Source organism: Grammomys surdaster, unplaced genomic scaffold (genome assembly GCF_004785775.1).
Source record: "Grammomys surdaster isolate TR1022 unplaced genomic scaffold, NIH_TR_1.0 126391, whole genome shotgun sequence".
Classification (NCBI taxonomy): domain Eukaryota; kingdom Metazoa; phylum Chordata; class Mammalia; order Rodentia; family Muridae; genus Grammomys; species Grammomys surdaster.
The window spans coordinates 2,187,999-2,202,414 of record NW_021621185.1 but is presented as its reverse complement, the minus strand read 5'-3'; the positions used below and the strand labels follow the sequence as shown (position 1 = coordinate 2,202,414).

Sequence of the window (14,416 nt, the reverse complement as noted above, 5' to 3'; positions counted from 1 at the left end):
AGGAGGAGGGAGGGAAGAAGGGAGGGAGAGGAGAGAGAGAGAGAGAGAGAGGGAGAAGGAGGAGGAGGAGGAAGAGGAGGAGGAGGAGAAAGGAGGGAAGGAAGGAAGGAAGGAAGGAAGGAAGGAAGGAAGGAAGGAAGGAAGGAAGGAAGGAAGGAAAAAAGAAACAAAGAAAGAGAGAGAGAGAGAGAAAATAACAACTTCATGTAGTTTAATATAGCACTTTTAAGAAGGGGTTTGGAGGTGAGTGGGTCAGAGTTTGAATCTTACATTAGATCTAAGAAGATAATGATAGTTTATTACCATAGCCATAGAAGAATTATTCTAGTTATTATAAACTCAAATTTATACATTAAATTTATCTTATAATCCTGAAGTCTATTTCCAGCATAAAAATTTACTGTAGACTCAACATAAATATTATAATGAAATCAAAAATAAAAATACTGAGACAAGTTATCTAAAAAATGTTAAACAACAACATTTTTTCAAATGTATGTGCTTGTGTATGTATAATGTGTGTGTGTGTGCGTGTGTGTGTGTGTGTGTGTGTGTGTGTGTGTAACTCATTTTGCAAAGTCTAAAAGTTAATATCAGGCCACAATCACCCTCCACATTATCTTTTTTAAATATTTTGAGATTTCATTATTTTTATTAGTCTCATTGTTTGCTTGCCTGAATATATGTCTGTGCACAATATATGTGCAGTGTTCACTGAGGGCATAAGAAGGCATTAGATCCCCTGAGACTGTTGTTGGCTACTATGTGGGTGCTGGGAGTTGAACCCATGTTCTCCTCTGAGAGATCAGTTAGTGTTCTTAACTACTTTGCCACCTCTCCAGCCTTTTAACCTTATTTCTTGAGATAGGTGATTCTCTCAGCACATGAAGCTCACCATTTTGGCTAGTCACTGACCAGCAAGCCCCCAATCAATATCAGAATTGTGGTTAGAGGCACATGACTACATCTGACTTTCCTGTGATGTCTTTAAGTTTATGCCACAAGTAGTTTACCCTGTGAGCATCTGTCCACCCCGCAGGTCTTTTTTTTTTCACTCTTATTTTGATGGCTTACACTCAACCAATGAAGCATCATAATTCAACATTCCAATAGGGTCCCAGTGAACAGAGTAGTCTTCATAGCATCTCCCATTCATGAAATGACACTTACTATCCATAGAGATGAGTTTCCAGCTGCCTTCGACAGTGGAAATGGACCTGCTGCTTGGTCACTTCTATTGTCAAAGCTCCTTCCTCAACAACAGCTTAATATCTGCAAAGTAAATGGTGCCAAAGTCACAGGAAAAAAAGATAAAATGATTAATATAGAATAAAAATTGCCTTTGATTCCAAACTACTATATTTTGATAATTTTTTTAAATCACAGAAATGTTTAAAAATTGTCTTATACATGAAATTTTACACTTGTGTTTACTCTGGTACATTTATTATACTCTAAGATATCATTGATGCAAATATAGAATAATCAACCCTAACCTCTAACCCCAATTGAAAATTCTCTCAGCTGTCTTAAAAGGAAAGCTTGTTTCTGACATGTAGAATCAGATGTGTCTAATGATGATGCTCAAAGCATGGGCACATGCCAGCTTCACATCCCTCGTCACCAATAGCAATAACTGGGGAAATTACAGAATATTTTTGTTAATGTTAGCAATATTCTCAGTAGCATTAAATGCAATATTACTACAGCCAAAATTACTTTGACATTTCCCAGAATTCTGAAAAATATTCCGACTTTTCATGCAGAAAAAAAAAATACTTTGTTAGCTACTGTACTCTCTTTAGTAGAGAAGTGTAATAAAGTGCTTCTACCAATTCTTGAAATAGAATTTTTCTGGTTTCTAGTTCATGAGGGTTCGGAGAGGAGTAGACAACACTAAAAAACATTATGAGTAGAATTAATGTTATGCCTCTATATTATAAAAAGAATAAAATCCTTCAGAAGCAGCTAACAAATATAACTCAAAATACCAGTCCTAGGAACACAGTGGTCCTTAAGCTACACAGTTTCAGGACAAAAGCAGCATCAATATTGTTGAAACAATTGTTTCAGAAAAAAATTTTAAAGATCAGATGAACAAATCCCAAGTTTCTGCCATTAGTAACTAATGAAATAGAATATACTGTCATGGGGACTGAGTGTATGTGTTCTGAAACGTTTGAAGTAGTTGGCATTTGTAGAAAGCCAATGTGATTCTATGTACTTTATAATGTAATCGCATAGGCGAACATTAGAAAGACAGGCCTTTAATCAAAAGCCTGTGACTCTTAGGAAAACCTACGGCGAGGGTGTGGAGAAAGAGGAACACTCCTCCATTGTTGGTGGGACTGCAAGATGGTGCAACCACTTTGGAAATCAGTCTGGCGGTTCCTCAGAAAATTGGACATAGCATTACCCGAGGATCCAGCTATACCACTCCTAGGCATATACCCAGAAGGTGCTCGAACATATAATAAGGACATATGCTCAACTATGTTCATAGCAGCCTTACTTATAATAGCCAGGAGCTGGAAAGAACCCAGATGTCCTTCAACTGAGGAATGGATTAAAAAACTGTGGTATATTTACACAATGGAGTATTACTCAGCTATTAAAAACAATGAATTTGAGAGGTTCCTAGGTAAATGGATGGAACTAGAAATTATCATACTGAGTGAGGTAAGCCAATCACAAAAGAACACACATGGTATTCACTCACTGATTATTGGATATTAGCCCAGAACCTTAAAATGCCCAAGATGCAACTCACAGGCCACATGAAGTCCATAAAGAATGAAGACCAAGTGGGGGTGATTCGGTCCTTCTTAGAAGGAGCAACAAAATACTCAAGGGAGCAAATATGGAGACAAAGCGAGGGACAAAAACTGAAGGAGGGGCTGTCTGAAGACCTTTCCACCTGAGTATCCATCCCATGTGCAGTCACCAAAGGTAGATGCTGATGTGGAAGTCAGGAAGTGCATGCTGATAAGAGCCTGATATGGATGTCTCCTCAGAGGTCTTCAAGAATCTGACATATTCAGAGGCAGATGCTCACAACTAGCCATTGAAGTGATCATGGGGTTCTCAATGGAGGAGTTAGAGTGAAGACTGAAGGAGCTGAAAGGATTTGTGGCCCCATGAGGAGAGCAACAATACCAACCAACCACAGCTCCCAGGGTCTAAACCACCAGCCTGGGAGCACTTATGGAGGGATCCAGGGCCTTAGCTGAATATATAAGAGTGGAGGGCCCTGCTGGGCACAGGTGGAAGATGAGATCCTTGACCTCATGAAGGCTGGACGCCCCAGGGGGTGGGAGCTTTGAGGGTGGGGAGGTGGGAGTGGGGGGGTAGATAGAGGTTACATCCACAAAGAAGAAGGAGGAGGTGTGAGGGGATTGGGGGTTCCTGGGTGGGTGGGGGATGGGGTAAGGGGACAACATATGAAATGTAAATAAAACATCCAATAAAAAAATTAAAAAAAAAATGGCTAGAAATCAGTAAAATTGTTTTTTTTAACATCAAAATAATTTTCTCTCAGCTATGTGTAGCTACTTACAAAAATAAAAGGCTAAACTATAGCCAAGCTCCTCAGCTAGAGCAAGTAGAGTTCAGTGGAAGAGTAGAGCATCATACTAGATCACAGCAAGGCCATACATGAAGCCTGGGGTTCCTCTTGCAGGCACAGATGAAGGGCATCCATCAGGACTGTTGAAACCATCTGCAGCAGCCCGTGACGCCGTTCCATGGCCACCTGGAAACAAATAAACCCTGTTAGTTTTAAAGTACTGTAAAAGCATGGTCAGTCATAATTGCGCGTTTAAAAGTATTTTGGGCATATTCTCTTTATCAACAAAGTCTTCACAGTAGCCCTCTATCATCCTTCAAATCGCTGAAACTGGGAGTTCTCTCTGAGGTTACAGACTCTGAAGATGGTTTTTAATTTTGATTTCCAATTTCTACAGTATCTGACTGAGCACTGAACAAAAGTCTATATTACCAAAATACATTATATACATGTATATATGTATGAAATTATTTAATAATAAATTAAACATGTTATCTTTTAGTGTGGTAAAATGAAAGTCTAGTAGAAATGAAAAATATAAAAACTGGCCTCTAGATTATTCTACAATCAGTTCTAAGATACATTTTATATATAATGCTACAGACACTAAAAGAAAAAAATTCTGGTTTATGATAAATGCTTCAGGAGAACAATATTATTTGAGATGAATATTAAGAAAGTACTTGCTGACATTCTGGAGAGCAGGCCCTGTACCTTGCCTGGGTAGCACAGTAGAGCTGACCCTGGTATGAGGAGAGCAAGAAAGCTGGCCCCACCAGTTGTCTGCTATGCAGTGACACAGGCAAGAGAGATATCTTCCCTCATGCCCCTTGCCACCTACAGCAGGCAGGAGAGCTGGCCATGCCCCTCACCTACTGCAGCACTCTGGAAAATGAGTCCCATAACTTGTCTGTCATGTAGTGGCATGGGTGAAGGAGAGATGCCCTCCACAACCCTCACCCCTTGCCACCTACAGCAAGCAGGACAGCTGGTCCTTGGATCGTGAGAGCAGAAGAACAGGTCCTGCACCTTACCTGGGCAAGAGGATAGAGTTAGCCCTTGTTGCCAGGGTTGAAGATGAGCAGAGCCTGCTACAGCACTTGGAAAAACAGGCACCTCACCTGAGCAGCACAATAGAGTTGTCCCTGACAGAGAGGAGTGTAGATGAGCCATCCCTGAGTGCATGAAAGCTGAAGAGCTGGCACTGCCCCTTGCTGACTGTAACATTGGATGGGCCAGCCAGGATAAGGCAGGAGAGCTCACCTCAGTGTGGTATGTTCAAGACAGCTAGCAGGTTCACAAACTTAGATACCTCTCAAGCCCAGATCCAGGGCTTTGAATTGGCCCACCCCAACACCTACCACATCAGTGAACTGCTGGAGCTGTGAACAGGGTGGTCCTACAGATCTTAAACTACAGAATCTCCATGACACAGGGCAAAAACAGGGAATGCAAGAGGAGTTCCAGTGAGGTTCCAGTGTTGATGGCAGAAGTCAGAGAACTCATACTAGACCAAGGAGTCATTGCAATGAGCATTGGCAAGCAAAGAAGTCCAGGCAAACGGGTGACAGACTACAGCTTCCACAAGATTTCTTTTCTCTGTAGGTGGAGAGGTTTCAAGGGTGGAGAGCAGGTACAGGGAGGGGAGATGAGCGGGACTGGAATGCATGATGTGAAATTCATGAAGAATCAATAAAAAGTTGAAAGGAAGGAAGGAAGGAAGGACGGACAAACTAGCTGGAAAGAGAAATAAGTAAGACAAAAGGCTTTCTTAGTGAAGGAAGGAAGGGGTGAAGGTGAGTCAGTGAAAAAGACTACACAGTGTTCTGAAAACATCAGGTAGCTTTTGGGAATGTAGAAGATGAAATAAGAAAGACATGAGGATTGCAGAAATGCCCAACAGACCAAAAGGTTAGAATGCTTTCCTCATCAATAAGTTGAGCCAGGAGTGCAATGTGAGCATTAAAAACATCTTGGCAAGAGCCTGCATGTAGGAGGGATGAGAATGATGACAAGGACTTCAGCCACACAGGACAAGGCTGATTCTGCCAACTGATGCTTGGAATACAGTAATCCAACTCATCATCAATGACCATCAAGCTAATTACCAATGGGTCTCATATTTAGAATACTACGGAATCTGACTTATTTTAGAAAATTGTGTGTGACATAAACTTCAATGAAAAATATGTCAAGAACTTAACCAGTATTATATGATGATTCAGAAATACTAATAATGCCTAAGTCTGAGTGTTAGAGCTGTGTTGTTCCTTGCTGGTTAGAGAGATATAGTAGAAATCCTAAATGCGGGAGTTATACGGTAAATGTACCAATTGGACCTAAGTGCCACAACTCTGTATTTTGATTACTTGTGCTTTCTGTAATGATCTCTGTCTGTCACAAAGAGAAGTTTCCTTGATGAGGGGTGAGACCTACACTTATCTGTGGGTAAAAGGACAAATATTTATAAAGCAGTTAGTGATAATGCTGGTTTAGTAAAACGGCAGTTGAGGATTCTCCTCCAAGACTCATGGTTTCACTAGCTCTGGGTAGCTGTTTAGGTTTCCCGCTTATTGAGTGGGTCTTAGGTCCAATTAGAGAGCTGCTGCTTACCAACAAGGTATGTGTGTTACTACTGTACCCTTAGGGTATGCACACCATTATGGTCATTGTTACAGTGCACAAGATGCACAGCTGGGTCTGGACAGGACAGTTGGTTCTTTCCTCCTTTGGAAGCATGTATGGCACCTTCTGATACTATGAAAGCTAGTCCTCAGGAAAGAGATTTCCAGGTTGCATGCAACTTGAATCCTCTGGTCCTGTGTCTGAAATGCTTGACGTCTTCAGCAATGGGTACTTACTTTCTGTCTTTGGGGTTAACCAAGGACAACAGAAATAACCCAAAATGTTTTGGAAGTCTCTTGGACAACAGCAGCCAAGAATTCAAAAATGGATTCTCATACCTGGTGTTAGGGCTTTGGTGAGTCTATGGCTCTTGGGGGAATTGTCAGTCCAGATGGAAAATCTTCCTTTAAATTATGTTTGTATATTTTTTGTAAGAATAAACAAGTCCTGTCTCAAAAACAAATATTTATACATGACTCATGTATTAGCATATACTCATAATTACCCCAATATTTTGATAAACTTCAAACTTATATATAAAACCACTATTAAAGAACTTTCAAGGGCTGGAGAGATGGCTCAGCGGTTAAGAGCACTGACTGTTCTTCCAGTGGTCCTGAGTTCAAATCCCAGCAACCACATGGTGGCTCACAACCATCCGTAATGAGATTGGATGCCCTCTTCTGGTGTGTCTGAAGACAGCTACAGTGTACTCATAAATAAAATAAATAAATAAATAATAAAAAAAAAGAACTTTCAAATATACTACCTCAGAAACATTATCTATTGTTTTTTTTGTTTTTGTTTTTGTTTTTGTTTTTGTTTTTGTTTTTTTTATTTATTTATTTTTTATTTATTTTTTAATTTCTTTTTTTTTTGAACATGAAATGCTTTTTTATAGCATGTTTTACAAGGGGAGGGGGTAAGAGGGTCCAGGTGGTGGAAAAGTACAAAATCTTCTTGGCCTGTGCCTTGAAACATGTCATGATCTATATGGTACACTGCCTTGAATTATGATCTACCTGCAGTTCTTCAGAAGATATGGTACACTGCTTGAGTTATGGTCTCCCTGCTATTCTTAAGAAGACATGGTACTCTGCTTTGAGTCTATCTGCAGTTGCTAAGCAGGATCTTGCAGCTGCCAAGCTTCAGAGGACATTATGCAGGTGGGGAAAGGTAGGGGGTAAGGGTAAGGGCGAGGGTCCTGGCTTCTGGCATCTCCCCCTTCTCTGTTTAGTTAGAGAAGGCGTCTTATGTTCAATCCCAACTATGTGAGTTTTGAATTTGGATGTCTAATTATGGGGGGTCTTAGACAAGTTCACAACCCCAAAACACTGATGTGAGACAAGTCACATCGATGGTCGAAGGCTTTAGGCTGTCGACGATGGGCAAAGTCAAGGGACTCTGATGTGGGTGAAAGGAGGGTGAGAGCCCTGTCTTAGGCCATGTAGGCTGCATCCACTCCCAGCACCACGCACTCCTTTTCGGCTGCATTGGGTGGGCCCCTGGGAAGTGGACCTACAATAATCCCGTCATTGGGCTAACTCACAGCCATCCTAGTCTCTTGTATATGTTCAAGTTACCAACCATTTGTCAGTTTGGGGTGTAATATTGTCATAAAGGAAGGCTCCCCAATGTTAGCGGCCATATCAAGGGTGGCCTTGGTTTAGGAAAAAGCCAATTTTTGTTGTGGTGATCAAGAGGCCAAGCTCTCTAGCGAGAGAAATGAGGGCAAAGCCAGGCATACCAGGAACCCTTCTGGAGGGCGTGGAAGTCTAGGGGTCGACCGTAGGGGGAGGCAGGGGAGCTGACAGCTGTGTCAGTCTCCTGCGGAGTCACTTCTGGATCCTCTGCAATTTTCAGCTGATGGTAATGAACTTCAACTGCCTTCTTGATGGCAGCATCAACCCAGTTCCGTGGACGACAGGTCACGGGCGATGATCTCTGTCTAGCTCAATCTTGATGTCATGCTCACATCCTCTCAATGAGGGTCCGTCCGGATGGGTCCATGCCTCGAGCCCCTCATCTGGGTGCCACTTGACCCGACCGGCGGGTCCTGGTTATTCGTGGGGGCGAGGAGGACTGCAACCTGCTATTCTTCAGAAGATATGGTACACTGCTTGAGTTATGGTCTCCCTGCTATTCTTCAGATGATATGGTACACTGCTTTGAGTCTATCTGCAGTTGCCAAGCAGGATCTTGCAGTTGCCCAGCTTCAGGGGACCTTGTGCAGGTGGGAAAAGGTAGGGGGTGAGGGTAAGGGCGAGGCTCCTGGCTTCTGGTCCATCTGGGTTAGAACTTCTAATAGCAGGCATCACGGGTGATTCAATTTTACCTGGAAAGAAAAAAGAAGGGGATTCTCAGGGAGATTTCTCTTCCCTGGATGTAAATTGTTATTCATCGTATTTATGATTGGGCCTGGCTTTGTGAGGGTATCTATTTTTTTCATTAATATTTGTGGTAGCCGGTTAGCTGTGCCTTCTGTGGTATTGGGCAGGCATATCAGTCCTCGGCTCCATAAGGGAACTGGGACTGGGGCATTCCCTTTATGGGTATGAGGGTCCTTCCCCATATCTGTGGCAAAGTTTTGTTGGTCTTGGTGGTGCCCGAGGTCACCAACATGTTCAGCAAGAGATTTGCCATGAGCTTTCAGCTTTAGAGAGAGAAAAGTGAACAAGGCATGATGGAGAGTATTTCAGGGGGACTCCTTCTGAGGGGGTACCGTTCCCCCTCTTTTGTTTTTAAAGCCAATTTTTCAGAGTTCTTGTAAAATCAGGGCAGAAGCGCCAACAGTTGCTCCTTCCACACTCAGAGAGTCATGAAGGCCTTATTTAAGGATATATAAATCTATATTAATAATCTTTTGTCAAAGGACTTTTATAGCTCCACTGACAATTAATCAGACTATATGATATATCGATTAGAAATAGCTTTTTCTACTTTTTGTGAGATTACCTCTCTTTTGTCAATTAACTGTTGAGGAAGTTAGGGTTTACCTCTCTCTTGAGAATATTGAACAGAGATTTAAATTCTTTTGTGGAGAGCTTAAAATAGTATCTTAGCCAATTTGCATCTCCTAGAAACTTTTGAAATTAATTTAAAATAAATAGACTCCCTTTTTTTTAAATTCTTTATCTGTGTGGGGTTTTTATTGGGTATTATACGTATTTACCTTTCAATGTTGTCTCCTTTCTCATTCTCCCCCCAAATCCCTTATCCCCTACCCCTTCCTCCTAATTTTTGTGATGGTGTGCTCCAAACATCCTCCCAGTCCCATCTCCCTGCTCTCGAATTCCAACACAGTAGGGGATCCAAACTTTTGGGGACCTTGGCCCTCCACTTTCACTGGAGTCTAACAAGGTCACCCTCAATTCCCTATACAGGTGCGTGAGTCCCTCCCTTTGTGCTCTCTGGTTGGTGGTTTAGACTTTGGGAGTTCTGGTTGAAACTTTTGATGCTCCTTCTAAAAAGGACCAACGCATTCATACTTTGGTCTTCCTTCTTCTATGTGAGTTTTATGTGGTCTATATGAAGATTCTTAGAAATTGTGAGCTTTTGGGCTAATATCCACTTATCAGTGAGTGCATACCATGTATGTTCCTTTGAGATTGGGTCATCTCACTCAAGATGATATTTTCCAGCTCCATCCATTTGCCTAGGAATTTTGTGAACTGATTGTTTTTAATAGCTGAGTAGTACTCCATTGTATAAATGTACCACATTTTCTGCATCCATTCTTCTGTTGAAGGGCATCTGGGTTCTTTCCAACTTCTGGCTATTATAAATAAGGCTGCTATGAACATGGTGGAGCATGTGTCCCTGTTGTATGTTGAAACTTCTTTTGGGTATATGCCCAGGAGTGGTATAGCTGGGTCCCTGGGTAACGCTATGTTCAATTTTCTGAGATACCGCCAGACTGCCTTCCATAGTGGTTGTACCAGTTTACAATCCCACCAACAGTGGAGGAGTGTTCCTCTTTCTCCACATCCTCGCCAACATGTACTGTCACCTGTGTTTTTGATCTTAGCCATTCTGACTGGTGTGAGGTGGAATCTCAGTGTTGTTTTCATTTGCATTTCCCTGATGACTAGGGATGCTGAACACTTCTTTAGGTGCTTCTCAACCATTCGAGCTTCCTCAGTTGAGAATTCTTTGTTCAGCTCTGTGCTCCATTTTTTAATAGGGTTCTTTGATTGTCTAGAGTCTAATTTCTTCAGTTCTTTGTATACCTTGGATATTAGCCCTTTATCAGATGTAGGGTTGGTGAATATCTTTTCCCAATCTGTTGGTTGCCGCTCTGTCCTATTGACTGTGTCCTTTGCTTTACAGAAGCTTTGCAGCTTTATGAGGTCCCATTTGTCAATTTTTGGTCTTAGAGCACAGGCCATTGGCGTTCTGTTCAGGAACTTTTTCCCTGTGCCTATGTATTCCAGGCTTTTTCCCAGTTTCTCTTCTATTAGTTTCAGTGTGGCTGGTTTTAGGTGGAGGTCCTTAATCCACTTGGAATTGAGCTTTGTACAAGGAGATAAGTATGGATCAATTTTCATTTTTCTACATGCTGACCACCAGTTGGACCAGCACCATTTGTTGAAAATGCTATCTTTTTTCCATTCGATGGTTTTAGCCCCTTTGTCAAAGATTAAGTTACCATAGGTATGGGGGTTCATTTCTGGGTCTTCTATTCTATTCCACTGATCCTCCTGCCTGTCTCTGTTCCAATACCATGCAGTTTTTATCACTATTGCTTTGTAGTACAGCTTGAAGTCGGGGATGGTGATTCCTCCAGAAGTTCTTTTATTGCTGAGAGTAGTTTTCGCAATCCTGGGTTTTTTGTTATTCCAAATAAATTTTAAGATTGCTCTTTCTATCTCTGAGAAGAATTGAGTGGGAATTTTGATGGGGATTGCATTAAATCTGTAGATGGCTTTTGGCAAAATAGCCATTTTTACTATATTAATCCTTCCAATCCATGAGCATGGGAGATCTTTCCATCTTGTGAGATCTTCTTCGATTTCTTTCTTCAGGGGAATGAAGTTCTTGTCATACAGGTCTTTTACTTGCTTGGTTAGGTTCACACCAAGGTATTTTATATTATCTGTGACTATTTTGAAGGGTGTCATTTCCATAATTTCTTTCTCAGCCAGTTTATCTTTTGAGTAGAGGAAGGCTACTGATTTGCTTGAGTTAATTTTATATCCAGCCACTTTGCTAAAGTTGTTTATCAGGTTTAGGAGTTCTCTGGTGGAAGTTTTGGGGTCACTTAAGTATACTATCATATCATCTGCAAATAGTGAGATTTTGACTTCTTCCTTTCCAATTTGTATCCCTTTGAACTCCTTGTGTTGCCTAATTGCTCTGGCTAGGACTTCCAATACTATATTAAATAAGTAGGGGGAGAGTGGGCAGCCTTGCCTAGTCCCTGATTTTAGTGGGATTGCTTCAAGTTTCTCTCCATTTAGTTTAACGCTGGCTACTGGTTTGCTGTAAATTGCTTTTATTATGTTTAGGTATGGACCTTGAATTCCTGACCTTTCCAAGACTTTTATCATGAAGGGGTGTTGAATTTTGTCAAATGCTTTCTCAGCATCTAGTGAGATGATCATGTGGTTTTTTTCTTTGAGTTTGTTTATATAATGGATTACATTGATGGATTTCCAAATATTGAACCAACCCTGCATTCCTGGGATGAAGCCAACTTGATCGTGATGGATAATTGTTTTGATGTGTTCTTGAATTCGGTTCACTAGAATTTTATTGAGTAATTTTGCATCAATGTTCATAAGGGAGATTGGCCTGAAGTTCTCTTTCTTTGTTGGGTCTTTGTGTGGCTTAGGTATGAGTGTAATTGTGGCTTCAAAGAATGAGTTGGGTAGTGTACCTTCTGTTTCTATTTTGTGGAATAGTTTGAAAAGAATTGGGATTAGGTCTTCCTTGAAGGTCTGATAGAATTCTGCACTAAAACCGTCTGGTCCTGGGCTTTTCTTTGTAGGGAGACTTTTAATGACTGCTTCTATTTCTTTTGGGGTTATGGGACTGTTTAGATGGTTTATCTGGTCCTGATTTAACATTGGCAACTGGTATTTGTCTAGGAAATTGTCCATTTCATCCAAATTTTCCAATTTTGTTGAATATAGGCTTTTGTAGTAGGATCTGATGATTTTTTTAATTTCCTCAGTTTCTGTTGTTATGTCCCCCTTTTGAGTTCTGATTTTATTAATTTGGATACTGTCTCTCTGCCCTCTGATTAGTCTAGCTAAGGGTTTATCTATCTTGTTGATTTTCTCAAAGAACCAGCTCCTGGTTTTATTGATTCTTTGGATAGTTCTTTTTGTTTCAATTTGGTTGATTTCAGCCCTGAGTTTAATTATTTCCTGCCTTCTACTCCTCTTGGGTGTATTAGCTTCTTTTTGTTCTAGGTCTTTCAGGTGCTCTGTCAAGCTGTTAGTGTATGCTCCCTCCAGTTTCTTTTTGTAGGCACTTAGAGCTATGAATTTTCCTCTTAGCACTGCTTTCATTGTATCCCATAAATTTTGGTATGATGTGTCATCATTTTCATTAAATTCTAAAAAGTTTTTAATTTCTTTCTTTATTTCTTCCCTTACCTGATTATCAAGGAGTAGGGTGTTGTTCAGTTTCCATGTAAATGTGGGCTTTCCATTCTCTTTGTCATTTTTGAAGACCAGCCTTAGACCATGGTGATCTGATAGGATGCAGGGACTTATTTCAATTTTCTTATATCTGTTGAGGCCTGTCTTGTGCCCAATTATATGGTCTATTTTGGAGAAGGTACCATGAGGTGCTGAGAAAAAGGTATATTCTTTTGCTTTAGGGTGAAATGTTCTATAGATATCTGTTAAGTCCATTTGGTTCATAACATCTGTTAGTTTTGCTGTATCTCTATTTAGTTTCTGTTTCCATGATTTATCCATTGCTGAGAGTGGGGTGTTGAAGTCTCCCACTATTATTATGTGAGGTGCAATGTGTGTTTTGAGCTTTAGTAAGGTTTCTTTTATGAAATTCGATGCTCTTGTATTTGGCGCATAGATATTCAGAATTGAGAGTTCATGTTGGTTGACTTTTCCTTTGACAAGTATGAAATGCCCTTCCTTATCCTTTTTGATAGTTTTAAGTTGAAAGTTGATTTTATTCGATATTAGAATGGCTACTCCAGCTTGTTTCTTAGGGCCATTTGCTTGAAAAATTGTTTTCCAACCTTTTACTCTAAGGTAGTGCCTGTCTTTGTCACTGAGGTGGGTTTCCTGTAAGCAGCAAAAAGCTGGGTCCTGTTTGCGTATCCAGTCCGTTAGCCTATGCCTTTTTATTGGGGAATTGAGTCCATTGATGTTAAGAGATATTAAGGAGAGGGTGTTCTTGCTTCCTGTCATTTTTGCTAATAGTGGAGACATCATTTGTGTGGTTATCTTCTTTTGGGTTTGATGGAAAAGGATTATTTTCTTGCTCTTTCTGGGGTATGATTGCCCTCCTTGTATCGGAGCTTTCCTGCTATTATCCTTTGTAAAGCTGGATTTGTGGGAAGATACTGTGTAAATTCAGTTTTGTCATGGAATATCTTAGTTTCTCCGTCTATGGTAATTGAGAGTTTTGCTGGGTAAAGTAGCTTGGGCTGGCATTTATGTTCTCTTAGGGTTTGTATGATATTTGTCTAGGATCTTCTGGCTTTTATAGTATCTGGTGAGAAGTCAGGTGTAATTCTGATAGGTTTGCCTTTATATGTTACTTGGCCTTTTTCCCTTACTGCTTTTAAAATTCTGTCTTTGTTTTGTACATTTTGAGTCTTGATTATTATGTGACGGGAGGTATTTCTTTTTTGATCTAGTCTGTTTGGCGTTCTATAGGCTTCTTGTGTGATTATGGGCATCTCATTCCTTAGGTTAGGGAAGTTTTCCTCAATAATTTTGTTGAAGATATTTACTGGCCCTTTAAGTTGGGAATCTTCACTCTCATCTATACCTATTATCCTTAGGTTTGGTCTTCTCATTGCGTCCTGGATTTCCTGGATATTTTGAGATAGCAACTTTTTGCATTTTGCATTTTCTTTGATAGTTGTGTCAATATTTTCTAAGGTATCTTCTGCACCTGAGATTCTTTCTTCTATCTCTTGTATTCTGTTGGTGATGCTTGTGTCTATGACTCCTGATTTCATTTTTAGGTTTTCTATCTCCAGGATAGTCTCCCTTTGTGATTTCTTTATTGTTTCCACTTCCA

The 14,416-nt window shown here is 40.5% G+C and overlaps 1 long non-coding RNA gene across 1 annotated transcript in view; it reads right to left on the bottom strand.

Annotated features, from left to right (window-relative positions):
* The window catches only part of LOC114614535, a 39,089-nt gene extending 35,130 nt beyond the window's left edge, over nt 1-3,959 (bottom strand). The window contains exons 1-2 of the long non-coding RNA XR_003710342.1: nt 3,557-3,959; nt 1,171-1,272 (exon numbers count right to left, since the gene is read on the bottom strand). This is a non-coding gene — a long non-coding RNA (uncharacterized LOC114614535). The remainder of the gene's footprint in view (nt 1-1,170; nt 1,273-3,556) is intronic.
* Between the last annotated feature and the right edge of the window lie 10,457 nt (nt 3,960-14,416).